General features: G+C 52.4%; 1 pseudogene; it reads left to right on the forward strand.

Annotated features, from left to right (window-relative positions):
- The first annotated feature begins 30 nt into the window (after window positions 1-30).
- Window positions 31-19287, forward strand: LOC128919037 (kelch-like protein 10; annotated as a pseudogene).
- The last annotated feature ends 1563 nt before the right edge of the window (window positions 19288-20850 follow it).

Genomic DNA, 20850 nt, shown 5'->3' on the forward strand with positions numbered 1-20850 from the left:
AGGACCTTTTCACAGCTCTCTTTGCAGGACATGGCGCTGGGCACGGAGGGCTCTCCAGAGGACAGCAGCTGCTCCACAAAAGCCAGCACCAGCCAGCGAAGGTGGGCCGGTGCACAGGTGGCATCTGCAGGCTGGCCAGGCAGAAGGCAACGTGACTGCCAGGTGCCCTGTCAGCCACGTGACCCTGTGCCGCAGAAGGTGCAGGAAGAGAAGAAAGAGAAGCAGAGATTCATCCCCTCTTCCCGCTGCCAGAGGAGCGGTGGCAGGGAGAGGGCTCGGAGCAGATCTCCACAGGGGGGCACTGATGTGTGCAGGTGGTGCGTGGTCACCATGGACTACGACCCCTCAAGAGGGAGGAGGAGGAGAAGTAGTCCTCCAAGTTGTGACCGCCCTCCCAGGGATGCTGCAGCTGCGGGGCCCTCCAACGCCCGCTCCCAGATGCCTCCTGCATCCAGGGCTGCTCGGGAGAAAACCCTGCCGAGGCCAAGAGAGCAAAGCAGGTCCCTGCGGCAGGGCCACGATCTCCGCAGACGGTTGGTGGAGAACACGGATTGCCAGCCCTCAGCGAAGAGGAAGAAGATAAGTCCTCCAGGTGGTGACCGATGATGCAGCTCCAGGGCCCTCCACCGCCAGCTCCAAGCGGGCTCCCACAGCCGCTGCTGCTTGGGAGCCAACCCTGCTGAGGAAGAGAGCGCAAAGCTGATCCCTGCAGCGGGGCTGTGCTCTCCGCAGCCAGTTCGTGGAATAAATTTGTTGTATTTCATAAGATACTGGTTTCGTCTTACCGGTTTAGCTCCGGGCTTCAATTGTATTTTTACCAGCTCGGCCGCTTTAGCCCTTCCAGGCTTCTTGGTGTCCCATCCAAAAGGGGTTACAGCATCCTCTATCTCAGAAAGAGAGTTGATTGGTACTTCTTTTCCTCCGTTTCCCATTGTCTTCAGTAATACCTGCAATACATGTATTTGCGCTTCCCAGACGTTCCTTTGTGGAATATGAACTCTAATTTTGTTTTTAGCAAAGGTTATTTGTGCCACTAGTTTGCTTAACCTCAACCAGGCGTTCGGACGGGGATTCCGCTCTCTCAAGCCCCTGTCCCCGCCAATCCGAGTCCCCGTTGACAGCCCCGCTTAGTTCTTCTGGTATCGGGGCCGTGGCTGGGCCGGGAGTCCGATTAGATTTTCCCTTTGGACACTCATTTTTCCAGTGCCCTTTCTCTTTACAAAGGGCACGCTGATCCCTCCCTAGTGGGATTCTAGTTCCCAAGTCCCCTCCTGTTCCTCGGCCTCTCCCTCGTTCTCTTGGGAAACCTCAACCTGGGGAGGAGCCTTGAGCCCGTGCAAAAGCAGCTGCCAATATTACCGCCTTCTGCTTCCTTTCCCTCCATTTCTCCTTTTCATTCTCCTCCTTTTCTACCTCTTCGCTATTATTCTGGCCCAGCTGGAGTGCTTCTACACTAATGCACGCAGCATGGGCAACAGAGAGGAGAAGCTGGAAGCCATTGTGCAGCAGGAAAACTGTGATGTAGTCGCCATGGTGGAAACGTGGTGGGATGACTTGCACGACTGGAGTGCTGCGTTAGGTGGCTACGAACTCTTCAGAAGGGAGAGGCAAGGAAGGAGAGGAGGTGGGGTGGCTCTGTATGTTAGGGAGTGTTAGGAATGTCAAGAGCTTCATGATGGTGCCATAGGGTTGAGGGTGTATGGGTAAGAATCGGGGGAGGGCCAACAAGGCTGATACCACGGTGGGAGTCTGTTACTGCGCACACTCCACCGCCTGCAGGTACAGGCAGCCAGCCGCCCTGGTTCCTGAGCGTTCCGCAGGAGCGGCACCAGCAGGCAGCTCAAAAAACCTTACTGCCTGCAAACACTTGAGCATGGCTGAAACGTGGGCAATTTTTCCTCTTTTTAGGCCTGCTGGTTAAAGACTGGTCTGCTGAGACACGGCTCAGGACCACACCAGGGCCAGCAGCGCTGCTTTCTGCATCCCGTGGCGGCGCTGGGCAGAGGGACGGGTTGCCAGATCCCGTCTCGAGGTACGCGTGTGGCATGTCAGGGTCACTCTCGCCTGGCTTTTCCCAGCAAAGCCCCAGCTGGTGCCAGCCCCGAGCTCTCCGCACCCAGTTCATGGAATAAATTTGTTGTGTTTCATAAGATACTGGTTTTGTATCTTATGATGTATGATATGATGTATCTTATGATCTTATGTATCTTATCTCCCCCCCAGCACGGGGGCCGCTGCCCCTCGCCCACCCACCGCCCGGGCTGCCAGGAGGAGCCGGGCTGGCGCCGCCGCCACGGCCCAGCTCCGTCACTGACAGCTGCAGGCTGGAGACCTTGTGGGGCTGGGAGCCGGGGCATTCCTGAGGCCTCCGCCAGCCGAGCCTGCCTGAGGCTGTGGGGCCTGGCCGTGGCAGAGAGCCAGAGCCTCTGAGCACTGCCGGCCCGCTCGCCCTCAGCCTGCGCTGCTGTCCCCTGCCCCTCAGTGGGCCCTTCCCCACGCCGCCGTGGGCCCTGATGCGGTGTGGAGGCCGTGACGCCATCTACTGTGCTAGACGCCATTGCGTAGCAGGCACCGCCTGGCCCCGACCGTGTCTTGTGTCCATTTCAAGTTCTTCTCCAAGCTGAACTACGATACAGTCACCTTCGACGGCCTCCACATCACCCTCTGTGACCTCTGCGAAGTGGGATTTTTGGAATTCCTATATGTGGACATACAGTATTGCATTTTATACCTTTGTCTGTGCAGCAGTCCTGACAAAATGTTGAAACGATCTTGGAAAGAGCAAAGTGAAGCTTGAGTGAAGACGGCCTACTTGTTCAGATTTTTCCGAGTACTCCAAGCTTTTACAGTTCAGTAACTGTTACTTTTCATAATGGAAGTCTAGTAATAGAAGCAAAGCTGATATGAGGTCAAAGTAAACAGGATTTTAAAGATCAGTGGAAAAATATGCGATGATGCTTTTAAAGATGCCGGGAAGGCAAAAGGGGTGGTTGGGACCTATTTTACAAAGGGGGTGGAGGGATGTTCTCTTCCACGCTTACTCTAGAGGCGTGTTCTGTGGGGGCAGAATTCCCTTCAAAAAGCCCGTACTCAAGAATAGTGCATTTAAACTTGCCTCCTTGTAATTTGATCTGGATTTCTTATCATAGATGTTCTCACAATATCCTGGTAGAACGGTAAACTCCAGAGCACAGGTTTCTTGAGTACTCCTTCCTGCCCTGTAATATTCTGTCTCAAAAACCCTTGGAGAATGTGCTATTCTGCTTATCAGGCAAAAGGCAAACAAGTACAAAACCAAAAATGGGACTCTCAACTGTTCTTAGGTGAATAGTTTTAAGGAAGAAGAATGCTCTTCTAAGACTGTCTCTGGAGCTCAGAACTTGCTTGAGTTCAGTGTTACAGCATGCACTTGACAGTTTTAGTAATGCCACGATGCGATGTCTTCAAAACAAACTCCCGCTAACTCCAAAGGAAGTCATATGGCCTCACAGCCGACGTCTGTCCATCTGTCGACTGGAATGTCTTCCACACTGTGCAAACGTAGCGTTTTAGAGAAAACGTTTGAGCGCCTTTTAAACCTTGCCCTTCACTGTGCCACTTGTTCCGTGACCTTTTTGGCCTACTGAACTAGCTCAATCAAGAAATGGTGATACACCCGTTGGAAATGAGATCATTGATACTTATCTTGGTGGAGACTGAAAATCCAGAAATCGTAGTCCAGTCTGTCAGTCAGGATGTTTCGAGGCGCTGCTTTCAGTGCCAGCCACAGGGATGATTTCTTTGTTGCAAAGCGTACAAGTGGTGTTGATCAGAACAGTTAAAAAATCACATACTGAGAAAGCATGTTTTTAAGCACTAGGGAGAAGAGGTGCTCTTGAGAGTTACGTTGCTTGCTGGTAGAGACAGTCTGGCATGTTACTAGCCGTTTTTATCTCTTACCCTGCAAGTCCTTCCCCCAGTAGCATGCTAGCTGTTTAGCAAGGCCTGTAAGCCTAATGAAGATTTTTCTTTGTCGTTGTGCGTGTAGGCTTGCCTTCTGATGACTTCTGTTCTGAGGAGCGTCTGTGCTTTATCTGGGTGAAGATACTTCTCTCGCTACTGCTCAGAGAGATGCTTTTGCAATGCTGTCAGACCCAAAAGGGTGGATTAAAGCAGGCCATAAATAAAAGGAGGACCTTTTTTCAGTGACTTGTTTGTAGCGTACATATGACACAAGGTATTAAAACTAGCAGATTTTCAGAATTGTAGGTGAATTTAAAAATGGGATTTTCAAATTGCGTGTTAAATGTGAAGCAGTATAAACCTCAGAGCCTGACCTCAGCTGCTTGTAGTTTTTTGCAGGCAGAAGGTTGTGGACACTAGTGCGATAATTGATTTAAGATCTCTAAGTCAGTGTGAGGCAGCAGTCAAAGTAGCCATTGTTTGACTTGTCTGCCTCCATTCATGCCTTGAGATACTTCTTGCCCTTGACTCTTTCAAGCATACTTTTTTCTTGTAGAATAGATAGCAAGTTTTAGACTGTTAGGTCTCTTCTGCCCTTGATTTTTATATACCATAGAATCATAGAATCATAGGGTTGGAAGGGACCTCTGGAGATCATCTAGTCCGACCCCCCTGCCAGAGCAGGGTCACCCAGAGCAGGTTACACAGGAGCCTGTCCAGGCGGCTTTGGAATGTCTCCAGAGACGCAGCCTCCACCACCTCTCTGGGCAGCCTGTTCCAGTGCTCTGCCACCCTGGAAGGAAAGTAGTTCCTCCTCATGGTTAGGGGGAACTTCCTAAGCTCCAGTTTGTGCCCATTACCTCTTGTCCTGTCACTGGACACCACTGAAAAGAGCCTGGCCCCATCCTCCTGACACCCCCCCTTTCAGTATTTAGAAGCGTTGATAAGGTTGCCCCTCAGCCGTCTTTTTTCCAGACTGAAGAGACCCAAATCCCTCAGCCTTTCTTCATAAGAGAGCTGTTCCAGTCCCATCGGCATCTTGGTAGCTCTCTGCTGCACCCTCTCCAGCAGTTCCCTGTCCCTCTTGAACGGGGGAGCCCAGAACTGGACACAGCACTCCAAGTGCGGCCTCACCAGGGCAGTGTAGAGGGGAAGGATGACTTCCCTCCACCTGCTGGCCACATTTTTCCTGATGCACCCCAGGATGCCATTGGCCTGCTTGGCCACAAGGGCACATTGCTGGCTCATGGTCATCCTGTTGTCCACCAGGACTCCCAGGTCTCTTTCAGCTGAGCTGCTCTCCAGCAGGTCAGCCCCCAACCTGTCCTGGTGCATGGGGTTATTCCTCCCCAGGTGCAGCACCCTACACTTGCCCTTCTTGAATTTCATAAGGTTCCTCTCTGCCCAGATCTCCAGCCTGTCCAGGGCTCACTGGATGGCGGCACAGCCTTCCGGTGTGTCAGCCACCCCCCCAGCTTTGTGTCATTGGCGAACTTGCTGAGGGTGCACTCTGTCCCCTCATGCAGGTCGTTGATGAATATATTGAACAGGACTGGACCCAGTACTGACCCCCAGGGAACACCACTCGTCACTGACCTCCAACTAGACTCTGTGCCCCTAATCACGACCCTCTGAGCTCGCTCTTTCAACCAGTTATCTATCCACCTCACTGTCCATTCATCGAGCCCACTCTTCACAAGCTTCCCTATGAGGATGCTGTGGGGGACCATATCGAAAGCCTTGCTGAAGTCAAGGTAGACCACATCCACTGCACTCCCCTCATCTATCCGTCCAGTCATGCCATCATAGAAGGCTATCAGATTAGTCAGACATGATTTCCCCTTGATGAATCCACGTTGAGTACTTCCGATAGCTTTCTTTTCCTCCGCGTGCCTTGAGATGACGCCCAGAACAAGGTGGTCCATCATCTTTCCAGGAATGGAGGTGAGGCTGACCGGCCTGTAGTTCCCCGGCTCCTCCTTCTTGCCTTTTTTGAAGACTGGAGTGACGTTGGCTTTCCTCCAGTCCTCAGGCACCTCGCCTGTTCTCCAGGACCTTTCAAAGATGATGGAGAGCGGCCCAGCAATGACTTCCGCCAGCTCCCTCAGCACTCTTGAGTGCATCCCAACAAGGGCACGGAGTGTGTTTCCTGGCCTCCAAGTCCTTCACGTCCCAAGTCCCTTAGACTGGCTCTCTGCTTAGACATATATTCTGACGCTGGAATAGCTCTTTATAAGTACAGCTTCTCCAGCTCTTTTCCTAGTCTAAGCTCCTTGACAGCGTAGAGAATCAGAGCACCCTTAGAGAGAGCGCTTTTTATTTTGATCTCCTTCTAGATACAGGAATGAATATTATTTTTCAATAGCTATAAAAAGAAGAGCTTGTTCACTATTTCAGTGCCTCATACCCAGAGTCACAGGGATCTTTAATGTTTTTTAACCACCACAGCCCCCGCCCAACTTCCAGAGATTTTGGGGCCGTGACCCGCCTCTTTTGGGGGGAACTCCGTGTAACCCCCCATGCCCCCCTCGCCTGCTCCTCCGCCGTGTGGGCCAGGGGATGGAGAGAAGAGGTGGGCGGAGGGGGAACGGCGGGGGCGGCTGAGCTGGCAGTACCTGCCCATCCCGGCCACCGCCGTCTCGCCCGAGCAGGCCTTTGCCACCGGCCAGAGCGTCCTGGAGCATCGTCGAGCCATCCTGGCGCCGGAGAACCTGGGCCAGATTCTCATCTTGCACCAAAACTTTGATTTTTTAGAATCAATCAGGAACAGCAACGGGGCGCGGAGCAGGAATCCCCACACTCGTACACGTCTGTGCCAGCAGCCCTATTTTCAACCCCAGAAAGTATTACTGCTTGACACCTTTCAGCAAGGCACTACGGAGTTGTACACGACACGGGGCAAATATGATTCTTTCACATCACTGATCAATGTTTCAAAAGGAGACGGCAAGAAACCCAAAGACTGGAAATGATGAGGGGACTGGAACAGCTCTCTTATGCAGAAAGGCTGAGGGATTTGGTTCTTTTCAGTCTGGAAAAAAGATGACTGAGGGGGGACCTTATCAACGCTTCTAAATACTGAAAGGGGGGGTGTCAGGAGGATGGGGCCAGGCTCTTCTCAGTGGTGCCCAGCGACGGGACAAGGGGTAATGGGCACAAACTGGAGCATAGGCACTTCCACCTAAACATGAGGAGGAACTTCTTTGCTGTGAGGGCGGCAGAGCCCCGGCACAGGCTGCCCAGAGAGGTGGTGGAGGCTGCGTCTCTGGAGACATTCCAAAGCCGCCTGGATGTGTTCCTGTGCCACCTGCTCTGGGTGACCCTGCTCTGGCAGGGGGTTGGATGTTGGATGAGATGATCTCCAGAGGGCCCTTCCAACCCCCACCGTTGTGTGATTCTGTGGTGAGCGTTTGGGCCTGTGGGTCACGTCTGCCTTGAAAGGGAGCTCAGCTCCAGTCCTCAGGCACCTCGCCTGTTCTCCAGGACCTTTCAAATATGATGGAAAGCGGCCCAGTAATGACTTTCGCCAGCTCCCTCAGCACTCTCGGGTGCATCCCATCGGGTACCATGGACTTGTGAATATCTAATTGATCTAATCGATCCCTCACTCGATCCTCTTCAACCCAAGGGAAGTCTTCTTCTTCCCCTATTACTTTTCCCAAAGCCTGGTACTCCTGAGTGCTGGGCTGAGTAGTAAAGTCTGAAGCATAGAAGGCATTCAGTAACTCTGCCTTCTCCGCATCCTCCGTCACCATGGCTCCTGTCTTGTTCAAGAGTGGGCCCACAACATCTCTGGTCTTCCTTTTGCTTCCAATATACTTGTAGAAGTCCTTCCTGTTTAGCTTGACATCCCTAGCCAGGTTTAATTCCAAGGTGGCCTTGGCTTTCCTTGTTTCATCCCTGCACGCACTGGTGGCATTCTTATAATCCTCCCAAGGGGTCAGTCCCTTCTTCCATTTACTGTAAACTTCCTTCTTCCACTTGAGCTTTTTCAGAAGCTCCCTGCTCAACCATGCAGGTCTCCTGCATCCCTTGGCCGATTTCTTTTTCTTAGGATTGCACCGATCCTGAGCTTGGAGGAAGTGGTCTTTGAATACCAACCAGCTTTCTTGAGCCCCTTTGCCTTCCAGAGCCCTAGCCCACGGGATCTCTCCAAGCAGCTTCTTGAAGAGATCAAAGTTAGCCCTCCTTAAGTCCAAGGTTTTAATTTTACTTCTTGTCTTGTGCATAGTCCCCATGACTGAACTCTATCATTTCATGATCACTACAACCTAGGGTGCCCCCAACCTTAATGTCCTCCACCAGTCCCTCTGTGTTTGTCAGTACCAGGTCCAGGAGTGCTCCTCTCCTTGTTGGCTCCTGTACCACATGTGTCAAAAAGTCATCATCAATGCACTCAAGGAGCCTCCTGGACTGTGCGTGCCTGGCTGTGTGGTCTTCCCAGCAGATACCAGGGTGATTGAAGTCCCCCCTGAGAATCCAGGCCTGCGATTGCCAGGCTACCTTCAGCTGTCTGTAGAAAGCCTCATCAGCTTCCCCTTGCTGATCACGTGGCCTGTAATAAACACCCACAACAGTGTCCCTCATATTTGCCTGCCCCTTAATCCTTACCCATAAGGTCTCCACCCTCTCTTCATCCGCCCCTAGTGAGACCTCGATGCATTCCAAATGCTCTCTCACATAGAGTGCAATTCCGCCACCACGCCTCGCTGGTCTGTCTTTCCTGAAAAGGACATAGCCATCCATGACAGCATTCCAGTCATGTGAGCTGTCCCACCATGTCTCAGTAATTGCAATGAGATCGTGGCCCTGCCACCACACACAGATCTCCAGCTCTTCCTGCTTATTCCCCATGCTGCATGCATTGGTGTATAAGAATTTTGTTTTCCAGGTGAGTGCTTTACATGTCTGTAATGGAGAAGCAGATTGTCTAGAAGAATCAGGAGGAGTTCCGCTCCACCCCTCTATCATTCGATGGACTGGATGGTTCAAGGGATTAGCAGTGATAGGAGTTTCATATGCAGCTTACTAGCTCAAATATATGGCAGAGCTTGCAGTTGACCGATAGTTATAATGTGGCAGTTGTTGTAAAGGAACAAGGGTCTCTTTTAGTACAGTTTTGCTGCAATGACATCCCTCACCTCCTGACAACCTGAGAGGGCTGGAGATGGAATAGGAGCAGTTGCTGGAGTTTCCGCGTCTCCCTGTTCTGATTGCAACCATTACCTCAAAGCACTTTGGGGGAGATATGTGAGGGAAATTGTCTTCATTTCCTCTTTTGTCTATCTCATGTGGATACACGGAGAGTTTTTAACCTGGATTGCAAACTGGTGGTTTTTGTTAGTATTTTGTTGACACTGTTAAATTTTTCTTAGGAATTAAAAGATCAGGCTTGTTTGTAAGGAAATCTAAAACTTGTGAGGGACTTTGAGAGCAGGAATGATGCTGATGAACATATGCAGTATAATGTGAAACGGTTCTTTATAAAAAATAAGAAAAGAAAAGCTTGTGAAGAAAAACCTCAGGGTAGCTGATGTTTTCTGTCCTGAAAGATGACTTGGGCAGGTGTCTGAATAGCTCTTTAGTAGCAATGCTGTCAGTCTCTTTCCTAGAGGAATGGCATTGAGTCGTACTACTAGAGGCTGAGTTTAGAAGCTTTTAGGTGTGATTTTTTTTTTTCCTGCAATTATTTCCTGAAAGCCCAAAAAGGTGGAATTTTCAACCCGTCATATCCCTTGGTGGGGTGAAAGTGGAAGAAAAGCATTAGAAAAACCTTTCTCCTGCGTCTCCGGGTTGGTTTCGATGTCGCCCCAGGGTTTCCAGACCAGCGAGGCTCCCTATTTCTCCTCTTCCAAACGGGCTGGGTCCTGGAGGTCAGGAAGCTCCACTTGGAATTGGCTGCGGACATTGACGTGCCTGAAAGCGTGAGGAAGAAGAGGTGAGGAAGGCGAGCGGGCAACATCTCCAGCAGGATAAACACGCGCATACGTGAGGAGCTGTAATAAATACGGCTCATATTTCCCAGGAAAGCACTAATTGCTCTCCTCTAACAACTTCTCCAGCAACACCACATTACCGTTCTGCCTTCTGAGTCTTCTTGGGCCCCATCTGGCAAGAAAATTGGGGTTTTTTACCTCCTCAAAACCTGTCCCTGATGGTGAGGTGCACTCTGAGAAGAGCAGTGAGCTGCAAGAGCCACCACCGCTGAGCACCAAGTGCTTTGGAATGTTGTGTAGAACGCGGGAGGCCAGCAACGCTCCAAGACAGCGCTTTGCCAGGCATTTTGGCACATTTCTGGCCAACTTTGGCTCAAAAAACCCGCCGTTGAGGACTGGCCAAGTGACTGGGAGAAGGTCAATGTTAACTGTGAGGGCCTGCGCAGCCCGGGCCTTGCACCAACAACACACCGACTCCTCAACGGCGCTTCCCTCGTCCCCCATTTTCCCAGAGTTTGCTCTTCTTCCGATGGCTGGGCGCGCATTTTAGTGTTCCATCAGCCAGAACCCCGAAAATAAACACCCGAGAGAAAAATCATTCTGCCAAGACCATCCTTTAGCCTTCCTTGCCATCCTCAAGTATTTTGAATTGCATGTTTTTAATGCTCAGATTAAGTTTTTACCCCAAACAATGTTGCACAATCCAATCAAGTCGTGCGTTTAGGAGGAACTTAAATCGCAACTCAAAAGTGATTAACAGGTTACGTATTTCCCATAAATTCCACCAACAGGCCCCTGGAACCTTTACCAAGTCCGTTACCAATAGCGTTAATTACCAACAAGCCCATTACTGCCGTGTTATTTGAATAGAATTGGGGGGATTTAAGGGAGCCGTGATGCTGAGCTGCTAAACTGGTGACTAGTGGCTCACAGAAGCCATTCCAGCACGGGATTTTTGCTAAATACTCTCAAAAATCACTAAAATTGCCACACACCTCCTTCCCTGCTGGCAAATTGGTTGTCGTGGCCAGTACCGAGACAGGAATCAGCCAGCAGAGCCACCGCGACATCCCCCTGAAGGTGTCTCTGGTTTGGAGGGACGGTTTCCATCTCCTGCGTCCTCCGGTGATGGTTTCTGGGCACCAACAAGGGCACGGGGTGTATTTTCTGGCCTCCAAGTCCTTCACATCCCAAGTCCCTTCCGAATCATTTCTCCCTTAAGAAAATAACGATAATTCCTGTTAAATAACAAGCGCTCAAGGATTCCGGTTCCCTTGACCTGCTGCTCCCTCCTCGCTTTGCGCCATCGTTCCCCGCAAAAACACCCGATGGTGACCTTTTTTGGTATAAAACCACACGACCGCAGTTCTTGGGGTGGGGGGAAGCTGAAAAGTGGAGGAAAAAAAACAATGGAGATAAAGGAGTGGAAAATTAATGGGAGGAAGGTGAACTGCTTTCTTTAAGAATATAATTTCGTCACCCTCAGTTTTCGATCCGGCATGTCATGCTTAGTTGGAAAATCTCTGCAGTTCGTTTAGCAATAAAAGGTGGTAAATAGGGAAAAAAAACCCCAAGATATCCAACTAATAACCAAAAAGCACTTAATAAACCCCAAACTTTGGAGATAATTAGTCTCCAAACAAGCCACAGCATGTTGCTCGGTAAGACAAGCTTCCCTGAAACATAATTTTGGCAGTGACCTCCCAGACAACAATCTCTTAATGGTGCGAGGTTCGTTTGGGCAGACTCCTGATCTCCTTTTTCTGTCCCACAGTCAACGAGACACTAATTATTTCCACTCACACCAATTATTTCCACTGGAATGAGCGGTTCCCCTTCTGATTATCTCCAATCTGGGCACGAGCCCGGCCCAGAAGCCACCTTAGGCATGGGAGCAATGTCCAGACATATGGAAATTTTTGAGTCCGGCCATGGGGTGAGTGAGAAAGGGTGGTTTTGAGGCTGAAGGCACCAGGAAAGTCTGCAGCCCCAAGCTCTGTGGGGCCATGCAAGCAGTTCCCAGAGAGCTTTAGAACAAGCCACAGTTTTCCCTCCTGGCTCTTTGGGTGTGGCAGCAATCTGCAGACATATGGAAATTTTTGAGGCCGGCTCTGGGATGAATGAGGAAGTGTGGTTTTGAGGCAGAAGGCGCCAGGAAAGCCTGGAGCCCCAAGGAATGTGGGGCCATGCAAGTGGTTCCCAGGGAGCTTTAGAAAGAGCCAGTTTTTCCTCCTGTCTCCTTGGGTATGGGAGCAATCTCCAGATGTTTGCTATTTTTGGTGCGGAGATGAGCTTCAGGGCAGGTAAATCTGCTCTGGGGAAGCGATCTGAAGCAATATGAAGTCAAAAGGGCTGGGAAAAAGCTCTGTTTGGGGCTTCTTAGAAGCTGGGAGAAGCAGTGTGCCTGTGCTGGGGGCCGACAGCTTGTTGTGAGAGCCTGCTGAGCTAGAGTGGGCAGACCCAGCACTGCCCACCATTTATCAGACTATAAGAAGCCCACAGGGCAAGCCAACCTATTGTGGGTGCCCCAGGTGGGGTGCTGCAGCTGTTTGCAGCTCGTTGGGCTGTTTCAGCTGCTATTTGCAGCTCGTTGGGCAGGACACGAGGTGCTGCACTTCACTCAAGGAGTGATTGTTGCCACTCGAGTGGCTGAATTCCGGAACTAGAGTCAGGAATGCTCGGATCGGGAACAAAGGCAGACGGACAGACAGGGTCCTCCTCAGACGTCGGCCATTGAAGAAAAAACGAGACAGAGCCCCCTTGCTTCTTTGATCCCTCAGCTTTTACACTGAGCATGATGCAGATGGGATGGAACACCCTGTTGGTCAGTTTGGGGTCCCCTGTCCCATCTGCTCCTCCCTGCAGGTGGGACCCCTCTGCGCTTCTCCACTTCTGACCCTCCAACGGGGCAAACAGCGAAGTTAGCTGACCTTGATTGTTATGGCAATAAGTATAAGCAAGAGCCTCTCTGCGCACTGTTCCTTGGTATAATCAGGTTTTATCACTCTGAGAGTGAACAGTTTCTGAACAATATGCTGTTAATTTCAGGCTTTAGACAGTTAGAAGAGGCCCAGCTAAAAAGTAAAATTACAAATCAGAAAATTGGTTCTGTTTTACCTCCAACCAGGACAGGAAGCAAGAACAAAACAGTAGTAAAGAAGGAAGTGGGACCACTGATCTCCCTATAGTGGAAAAATGTAAACCACAAAATGACCCAAAGGCAGTAACAATTAAGTAAATTGAAGATTTGAAGCAAACTTTTGAAATAGAAACAGGATACGGAGACACGTATGCTTGGGTAGAATAGGTAAAATATACTGCTAATAGCGGGTCTTGCAAGAATGGGTGTCCCAGAAAGCAGGCACACCTGAGTTCCTGAAATAACTTCTTTTTATTCCCTATTCCCGGCCGAAGTTTCCCTCCACTGTTTCCCCACTGGCTAGGTACTCCAGGGTTTACAGCCTGTCCGACTCGCCTCAAACTACTTCCGTTCACTCCACCTCTGTTTACTTCTCCCCATCACCCCTCCTAAACCCCTTACTTCACCTTTATTTCTTTATTTCTTCCCTTTTTTGGTATTATAGCCCACCATAGCTGGTCTCAGTTAAACACTCATCCTCCTTTTAAGCCGCCGATCTGGCATAGACTGGTTTCTCCTTTGTCTAAGGGATGAGTATTCTTCCACGTCTCTTGATCAGCTTTTGTGTTGTTAATCATTCTCTAGCTACGTTATTGCAGACTGGCCAGGCTGTTTCTCTGCAAAAACAATACTTAGATTTTTATTACATCACTTTTCCGTCATGACTCCTTCACTGTGGGAGGAATTTTGAGATTTTTGCTGGTTTTGAGTCCAGCTCTGGGGAGAGCGTCTGCACAGAGGTTACTGGGGCAGTTAAATGAGTTCCCAGAGACAATAAGAAGAAGCACCTCTGGTCCCTCCTGCCACTATCGATGTGGGAGAAATCTTCAGAGGTATGCTGGTTTTGAACCCAGCCCTGGGGAGAGTGTTAGCACATAGGTTACTGCCACAGAGAAAGCAGCTCCCAAAGGGAGTGGAAACAAGCACCACAATTCCCTCTTGGCTCCTTGGGCATGGTAGCAATCTCCAGACATTTGCTATTTTTAGGGCCCTCCCTGGGGCGAGTGAGAAATAATGATTTTGAGGCTGAAAGTGCCAGGAAAGCCCAGAGCCCTGAGGTTTGTGGGGCCATGAAAGCGGTTCCAAGAGAGCTTTAGAACAAGCCACAGTATTCCCTCCTGGCACCTTGAGTGTGGGAGCAATCCCCGGATATATGGAAATTTCTGAGACCGGCCCTGGGGTGAATGAGAAAGTGTGGTTTATGAGGCTGAAGGAACCAAGAAAGCCTGGAGGCCCAAGGTTTTTGGGGGATCCTAACAGTTCCCAGAGAGCGTGAGAACAAGCTACAGTTTTCACTCCTGTCACCTGGTGTGTGAAAGCAATCCCACTCTCAGCACCGCCTCGGCCTCGGTGAGAGCCTCCCTGTGCAGCAGAGAGCGGCGGGCATCAGCAGCAGCAGTTGGCCTGGCCCATCCCGCCCGGGACAGGAGGACCCTGGCTCTGCTCCGCCAACCTGTGCCTCCTCCCAGCGCTGCTGCGTGCCAGCACAGCTCCGTCCTGCTGGCGCTGGTGGCTGCTGGCTCCAACGGACCAACGGTCCCAGCCCAACGGAAAGTGGGAGGGGCCCTGGGGGGGCCTGGCCTGGGGGTTCTCTCCACTCTGCCCATCTCTGCCTTGCACTGGGGAGCCCCGAGCAGGACACAGCGGTGGGCAAGGAACACCTCCCTCCACCTGCTGCCAATGCCCCTCGCCTTGGCCTTCAGCGCTGCTTCCTGGCCTCCAAGCAGACTTGGTGCCGCGGCTCACCACCCTCTGGGCCAGGCCAAGCAGACGCTTTTCCAGCCACGGCACAGCCCCTCCGCTGCTGTCATGCTCTGGCTGCACGGGCTTAGTCCTCCCCACGTGCAGGACCATGCGCTCGCCCTTCTTCAACTCCCTTTGATTCCTCTGCCACCAGCTCTCTACGAATGGGAACCTTCATTCAAAAGCCTTTAGTCTACCTTCATTCAGAACCCTCATCCTACCGGAGCTTCATTCAGGAACCCAGGGATCAGGATCAACAGCAGAGAAAGTGGCAGGCTCCTCCTCAGCCATGGGCCATTGCCGCAGCCCCAAGCCATTGATGCCTCCGCTTTTCCCCTGAGCGTGGGAGCTGGGAGGGAACACCCCATTGGTCAGTTTGGGTCACCTGACCTGCCCAGGCCTTCCCACGGCTGCCGGCCCTGCCCAGGGGAAACATGCCAGTCACCGCCCCTGCTGGCCACAGCAGGCAGCGTGGGCAAGAGGCTCTCCCTGAGCAGAGAGCTGGCTCTGCTGCGCCCCAGCCCAGGGCCGGTGGTTGCTTGCGTGCAGTCCTGAGGCACAGCTCCCTGTTGCAGTGGCCTCCCCAGCCCATCTGCCAGCTCCCCGAGCACTTGAGGGTGCAGCCCAGCAGGGCCCGGCAGGGACTTGGGCATCTGCCGTTTGCTGAAGTGTTGCCTGAGCTCCTCCTCTGCCAGCTGAGGCCAGCAGATCCTCTCGCCCCAAGGGAAGCTCTTCTCTGCTGGGGCCTTTTGCCCAGGTCTGCGGGGCCTGGCACGTCTGGAGGCTGGTCTGGCTGGGACCCTCATGCCCCAGGGGGACTGGCAGAACCGAGAGCAGCCTCAAGCGCTGCCATAGGCGAGTGAAGGCCGGGAGGGTTCTAAAAGGGTGACAAACAAGTCCTGAACCTTGAGCGTCTCTCGAGCTTAACGACGAGAATTCTTCCCAGCAGCTCGTGCGGGCTCTGTTTTGCAGCTGTGCTGAAAAGAGCCCGGAGAGCCCCGGGGGGCGCTAGTTCTTGCAGTGCTTGCGCGGCACCGAGGGCTTTTCTGCTTCTCAGACTTCAAGCCAGCGAGCGTGCTGGGGGTGCCCAAGAGGCTGGGAGGGGACAGAGCGGGGACATCTGAGGCCAACGGCCCAAAGGGATATCCCACAGCCTACCAGAGCGTGCTCAGCAAGGAAAGTGTGTGTGGGGGACGAAGGTTGGCGGGGGCTACCCTTGCTCGGGACCTGGCTGGGCATCGCTGGCTTGATGGTCAGCAAGTGCTTTCTTTTGCATCCCTTGTTTTCCTTGGGCTTTCTTTTCCACTCTCCTTGTTTCTAACCCACCAGTTTTCTCCCTTTTCCCCTTCCGACGCTCCCCCGCACCCCACTGCGCAGGAGCGAGGGAGCGGCTGTGTGGCGCTGAGCTGCCGGCCAGGCTTCAGCCACACCAGCCTGTGAGCAAAATTGTTCCCTAGCGAGGGGGAGAGGGCTCCCCCTTCCTCCTCCATCACGCTGCGGGCATCCCCTCTATCCCACTGGCATGCACGAGAGCCTCAGCACTCCGGCTGCTCTTGGAGCCGCGTCCAAAGCTTTTTGGGTGAGCTGAGGCATTTACGGTGCCCAGCGTGGAAGGGAATGCCTGGCATTGCCATGAGTTGGGGGGGGCTGAGGAAACTGCCCCACAAGCAGTGTGCCAGGAGGACGGCTGGCCGCAGGGGACAGCAAGCTGCAGGGGAGGGTGGCTGCGTAAGGACCTTAGGCCCTTGCTGGCCACCGAGCCCTGCCTACGTCTTGCCCTGGCTCTGAGCGCATGGCGCGGCTCCGAGGAGAGAGCCGAGCCTCAGCAGGACGTGGTCCTGGGCAACCTGCTCTAGGCGAGCCTGCCGGAGCAGATGTTGGAGCAGGCCAGCTCTGCACATCCCCCAGTTTCTTGTCGTTTAGACAAGGAGTCCATCACCCGATGTCCCCACCCCAGCTGGGAAAGGGAATGGGGAAAAAAACACGGAAACACGAGGGCTGAAAGAGAAACAGATTTAATAGAAAAAGTATTTCACACGAATAACACTAAAGATCCAGTCCTGATCCTGATCCCAACAGCAAGTCGACAAGGATTCCACTCAGCCCCTTCTCTCCACAGGAAGCTGAGCGCTGCCAGTGGGGGACAGCAAGTGTCGCACACCACATGGAAACAAGAGAGCTGAAAGAGAAACAGGTTTAATAGAAAAAGTAGTTCAGACAGGCTGAGAGAGTTGGCGTTGTTCACCCTGGAGAAGAGAATCACGGAGGAGACCTTATAGCAGTCTTCCAATCCATAAAGGGGGCCTACAGGAAGGATGGGGAGGCTCTCTTCATCAGGGAGTGTAATGATAGGACAAGGGAAAGGGATTGCCTGGGGTAACCTGTGAAAATGGGGTAGTGTGTAGTAGGAGGTGTCCCTGCCTATGGCAGGGGGTTTTAACTAGATGATCTTCACGGTTGCTTCCAACCTGAACCTTTCTATAAATTCTATAGGTGGGATTCTATAAATCCCACCCACAGGACCCAAAACCCCCTCAATATCCCTTATAGGGAACCCCAAAGGACCCATGGGAACCCCCCCCAAGTTGTTTTGAGCTCTACATGTCTTCCTATGCGGTCCTATCTTCTAGAATTGTGTCTTTTATGGAGCCTGCCAGTGGCGTTGCATTTTTTCTTATTGTATGGGATTGAAAATGCAAATGCTAAATGGGAAGACGATTAGGATTTTGTTGCAGTTCCTGCATTTCCAACAAAACTTCCAGTCCTGCTGTATTCGTGGCATTTTTACTGGCATTGGTGGAAAGAGGCGGTTTGCACTTTTAGGTTCCATTCAGCTTTCTGGCTGGCTTTGCAAAACTGACTTGTGCTCTGAGAAGATGTGGGCCTTGAACCTGGTAGCGTTGCTGCTTCAAACCGCTAGCTCTTGAGAGAGCTTCCGTTAAACACAAGTGTTTTTCATGTACCAAGCTTCCAACCCGAGGCTGGCAGGAATTTTTCTTTTCTAGCTGTGGTAGATGTTCTCTCCTGTGTGGAAATCCACAGAGCCCAGGGACCCCATGGCTCCACCCCACAGCAACATGGACCACGGGGACCCAGACCTCGGCCCCACAGAGGAGCTGTGGAGGGGCTCACGGCCAGTCCTGGCCCCCCCCATGTCTCTGATGTCATTATGGGGCACGTTACAGAGCCACCGGACAGGCAGGGGTTCCACTATGACGTTGGAGGGAGGGCAAGGACAAAGTGCTGTAAGCACCCCAGAGAGGAGCATCTCCCAGTGCCTCAGGCATCGAGGTGGGTGACAGCTTGGCTCGCACTGCATACTCCTCCTCACCCAGGGAGAGGGAGATGAGCGCTGTGGCTTGCACCGCCTTCCATGGGCTTTGCCCAGAAGGGAAGCTGGGCGATGGGCTCATCAGCGTGGACGGCATTGCATTCATTGCTCACAAGATGATCCTCTCTAGCTGCAGTCCGTACTTCAGGTGAGTGCTTGAAGGAGGAGGGGATGGGGCCAAACAGTATTTCCTGCTCTGTGCCACACTGTGCCTTTGTGTATCTCCAGCACTTCCCTCGGCACTCCAACTCTCCTCCAGCAGTTCCTCCTAGTCCTGGTACCTCCCCAGACACCAAAATTCATCCACAAGCTCAGATCGAACAGAAGAGCTGGAAGTGGTGTCTGGCGAAGCCCCAGATACGGTGCAGGGCTGGGAGCGTGGCCAGCCTGGCTGGTCTGCTGCCAGGCGGGAGGTATTCCCTCCCCACACACCGTTCTCCCCACACACTGCTCTTCTCGTTGAAGCAAGGTGCCCGCTCGCCCTGTGGCTCCTTATTAAAACAACTGGCTAGTAAAACATTCCTTCATAAAACTCCACAGCCTCCCAGCATGGCTACTGCTAGTGCCCAAATTGGTGCCTGGGGAAGGAGGCACAGGGGATAATGGGGTCAGGGTTTCACACAGCAAGGCCGCTTTCTTCCCCAGCACTGCTTTGTTTTTTTCAGGGCTTTGTTTCCAGCAACTGGAGCAATGCTGAGAGGAAGGTCTATCAAATCCCTGGCACTTCCCCTGAAATGATGAGGCTCCTTATGGAATACGCCTACACCGGGACAGTGCCGGTCACGGATGACAACGTTGAAAGTTTGCTAATCGCGGCAGACCAGTTCAACATCCTGGACATCGTCAGACTGTGCTGCGAGTTCTTAAAATCCCAGCTTTGCTTGGAAAATTGCATTGGCATCTGGAGATTCACAGGCTACTACTACTGTCCTGACCTGCGAGAAGCAGCCCATGAGTTCATCCTGCATCACTTCGAGGAGGTGACCAGGGTGTCCACAGAGTTTCTGGCGCTCTCCTTCAATGAGCTGGAACGCCTGCTGGAGAAGGATGAGCTCCCTGTGAAAGAAGAGGCTGTGTTCGAGGCCGTTCTGAAATGGGTTGCCCATGACCTGCAGAGCAGGAGGCAGCATGTTGTAGTGTTGCTGGGCAAGGAAGGGTGGAAGTGTGGACAGAAGGGATTTGTTTTCTCTAAATAAACTCAGCGTTACTGACAGTTAAGACTTTGCTTAAAACTTTTGAACTCATACGTGCGCAATGGTATGAATTTGTAGTCCATGTTCCCTGTACTTACACGTCCCTCATGCAAATCTGCAAGTGCCATTTCTATCAGTTTCATAGGAACTAGATTTTCATCAGTGTCCCGGAAGGTCCTATTGACCAGCCCTTTGAAGAGCGGAAGTTTGCTTTCCTAAAATTCAGGGTCCTGACTTTACTCTCCCCCCTGACACCCAGACCCCTCAGGACTGTGAACTCCACCAGCGCCTGACCACCGCAGCCCAGGCTGCCTCCAATCTTGATGTCACCCATTAGCAGTTCATTTGCGTTGGTGCCCTTCAGGTCCAGTATGGCCGCTCTTCTGGTGGGGCTGTCTATTACCTGGCTTAAGAAGTTACTTCAAGGCACTCGGCTCTGGGAGTCTCCTGGATTGCCTACAGCTCGCTGTGATACTTTTTCCAGCAGCTGTCGGGGCGGCGGAAGTCCCCCAGCAGGACGAGAACTTGTGAGCGTGATGCCTGCTGCTGTAGCTGGAGCAAGAAGGCTTTGTCAATCGGCTCTCCTTGATCGAGTGGCCTGGAGTAGACAACCCCAAGGCTCCCTTTGTTGCCTGGCTCTCTAATTCTTACCCATAAGCTTTCAACCTGCTCTTGGCTATTCTTCAGAGACAGCTCTTCACACTCCCCCCGTTTCTGGAGGGCAGCCCCTCTGCCCCCCTTCCTCCCCTGTTGCTGGCCATGGGTAGTCACACTCCAGTCATGGGATTTGTCCCACCAGGTTTCAGGAATGGCAACTAGGTGTCAGCTTTCTAGCAGCACGGCAGCTTCCAGCTCCTCCTGTTTGTTGCCCGTGCTGGGTTGGGGGATTGTTGGGGGACTGGCTGGGGTGGGTTGACGGGGGAGTGTGCTGGGTAGATTTTGTTGGTAGATTTCCTGGGAGGTTTGCTGTGTAGGTTTCCTGGGTACGTGAACTGGGCGGGTTTTCTGGGTAGGTTGGCTCAGTAGTTGGCTCAGTAGTTGGCTGGGTACTTTTCTTGGGTAGGGTGGCCGGGTGGGCAAGTGGGTATGTTGTCTGGGTGGTTGGCTGGGCAGATGTGGTGGGTAGTTTTCTTGGCTGGGTGCTTTTCTTTGGTAGGTTGGCTGGGTGGTTGGCTAGGAAGTTGGCTAGGTAGTTTTCTTGGTCAGGCTGGTTGGGTGGGTGCTTGGCTGGGTATGTTGGCTAGGTAGTTTTCTTAGGGAGGTTGTCTGGGTGGTTGTCTGGTAGTTTTCGTGGGTAGGTTGGCTGGCTCGTCACATGGAAGAGCAGTAATGGGTAATAGTCTGTGGGCCGTACCAGGCTGGGAAGTTTCCGAGTGATGTCCTTTTCCCAGGCCCTAGGGAGGCAGCAGACTTCCCTAAGAGGAAGGTCTGTCTGGCATAGTGGACTCTTCATTCCCCTCAGAAGGGAGTCGCCTACAACTATAACACATTTTTTCTTCCTTGTCAAGGTGGTTGTGATATGGGGGGTAGGGCTTTCTGACCTCGGGAACGCCTCTGGTGAAGATG

This window comes from Rissa tridactyla, chromosome 18 (genome assembly GCF_028500815.1).
Source record: "Rissa tridactyla isolate bRisTri1 chromosome 18, bRisTri1.patW.cur.20221130, whole genome shotgun sequence".
Taxonomy (NCBI): Eukaryota; Metazoa; Chordata; class Aves; order Charadriiformes; family Laridae; genus Rissa; species Rissa tridactyla.